A 2,270-nucleotide genomic window follows, 5' to 3' on the forward strand; every position below is an offset into this window, starting at 1 on the left:
GTTTTGTATTAATGACTTTAATAACTAGTTTCTTATGTTGAAGGTGATTCTTCCTTATCGTTTGTCCGTGGTGTCTTGACGTTATTTTACTGTCTATATAAAATAAAAGATTTTCACCATTCATATCTCCACGGTCTATATGGAGGTATGTTGGCTACCTGGTCGGGGGTTAATGGAACGGTTTGTAAGAGTCTTGCCCTTGTTCAGTGTTTAGAGGTCCTGCAAGGGACCTGGGTCAAATTTAGCAGGACCTCCTTCAATACCCAAAGGTATTGGATGGCGGGGTTCCAAACTCTTTGACCCCCTCATAAGTTAAACTACTATTAATACTATAACCCGGCTACTTAGGACTGTATCCCTGCTGACGCAGACTACTTAGTCGAGGGTAACGTCACCTTCAAAAGAGGGGCCTACCATAATTTGCATTAATAACTCAATTAATTATCTTTCAATAATCCGACCCTTTAGGATTGTATCCTTGCTGACTCAAACTACTGGGTTGAAGGTAACGTCACATTCAAAAGAGGGGCCTACTACAATAACTAAGATAATCTCTTAAACAAGTGTAAAAATGCGAAAATAATCAAAGGTTACACTATACACGAGTCGGATCCAAGTGATTCATCTTGTCTATCTGTTTTTATTTTTATTTTTATTTTTCAGCATTTAGTTAGTTTTATTTTCTTAGTATTAAAATCTTTTCTAACATTTTGATTTGATTAGACGTTGATGATAAACCGGTACTAAAAGCTCTTGTGTCCTTGGACGACCTCGGTATCTTACCAACACTATACTACGTCCACGATGGGTGTACTTGCCCATATGTGTGTTTAGTGTTAGTAAATATCGTGTTTTATAAATTTAAAACTTGGCTAAAAAGTGTAAAAAAGGCTTAAAATATATACCTAAAACATATACACACTTACGCACATCAAGTTTTTTGGCGCCGCTGCCGGGGACATAAGGATTTTAAGAAAGTTAGGAATCAACGGCCTAATCATTTTTTATTTTCTTTTTATTTTTTTAGGATTTTTCTAGTTTTTCAGCTTCTGCAGAGCTCAGCACGGGCCGTGCCTGGTCGGACACGAGCCGTGCCCAGCAGTGTTACTGGCAGTTTTTAGTTTTCCGAGTTACAGAAGGCTGACCACAGGGCCGTGTCGGTGCAACACGGGGCCGTGTCCAACTCTCCAGTAACAGGGATCCGGAAAACAATCACTATAACTCCAACCACAGGCCGTGTTCACTGAGCACGGGGCCGTGGTGAACCTTCAGACCAACATTCTTTTCTGTTTTTGTTGCAGGACTTGGAACCAGACGCCACCTCTACGTAGTGTATGAGCTCCACTTCTAATAAAGACATAAAAGAACCTCTAGAAGATCCCGAACGCTTTCTTAGAAAAAGACTAAAAGCTAAAAACCATGAGAAGGTTTCGGGGAACCCACTTCCAATAGCGGACCAACGTACCCTCATGGATTATCTACGTCCCACTGTAGGTAATCTCGGCGCCGCTATCAATGCACCGAATGTTGAAGCCAATAACTTCGAACTTCGGCCGCATTTGATACAGATGCTTCAAAACTCTGCAACCTTCCATGGGCTTGCGAACGAGTATCCCCATCTACATATTACTAATTTCTTAGAAATATGTGATACCTTTCGAATCAATGGAGCATCAAATGACGCCATCCGCCGACGAATGTTTCCTTTTTCACTAAAAGACCGAGCAAAGGCTTGGCTTAACGCCCTCCCAGCTGGATCGGTAAACACCTGGGATGAACTAGCCCAAAAATTTCTATATAAGTATTTCCCTCCCGCTAAAATGGCTAAATTAATGACTGAAATTAATACCTATTCACAAGAGGACGGGGAATCCTTATATGAAACTTGGGAAAGGTTCAAGGAGCTATTGCGAAAGTGTCCTCATCAAGGTCTTGCGATATGGCAACAAGTATCCACTTTCTATAATGGGTTGTTGCCACACACAAGACAAACACTTGACTCTAGCTCCAGGGGACTTTTAGGTAATCGCCGCCCGCATGAAATATATAATCAAATTAAGGAAATTGCTCAAACCAATTTCCAGTGGCACACTCCCCTAGGCAATAAATCTATTGCCCCGGGTGCCCATAAGGTTGATGAAAGCACCTCTTTACAAGCCCAAATCGAGGCCCTTTCTTCTAAAATTAAAAAGTTAGAGATGACAAAAACAGTCTCGGTTATGGCTTGTGAAGGGTGTGGTAGGCCACATGAAAATTGGAGTTGTATGAAA

The 2,270-nt window shown here is 41.2% G+C and overlaps 1 non-coding gene across 1 annotated transcript; it reads right to left on the reverse strand.

The window, feature by feature from the left end:
- Positions 1–1,831: 1,831 nt before the first annotated feature.
- On the reverse strand, positions 1,832–1,933 carry LOC118487791. The gene has a single exon (XR_004882734.1). It is a non-coding gene; the product is annotated as a small nucleolar RNA R71 (small nucleolar RNA).
- Positions 1,934–2,270: the final 337 nt, after the last annotated feature.

The sequence above is a fragment of the Helianthus annuus genome, chromosome 15 (assembly GCF_002127325.2).
Source record: "Helianthus annuus cultivar XRQ/B chromosome 15, HanXRQr2.0-SUNRISE, whole genome shotgun sequence".
Classification (NCBI taxonomy): domain Eukaryota; kingdom Viridiplantae; phylum Streptophyta; class Magnoliopsida; order Asterales; family Asteraceae; genus Helianthus; species Helianthus annuus.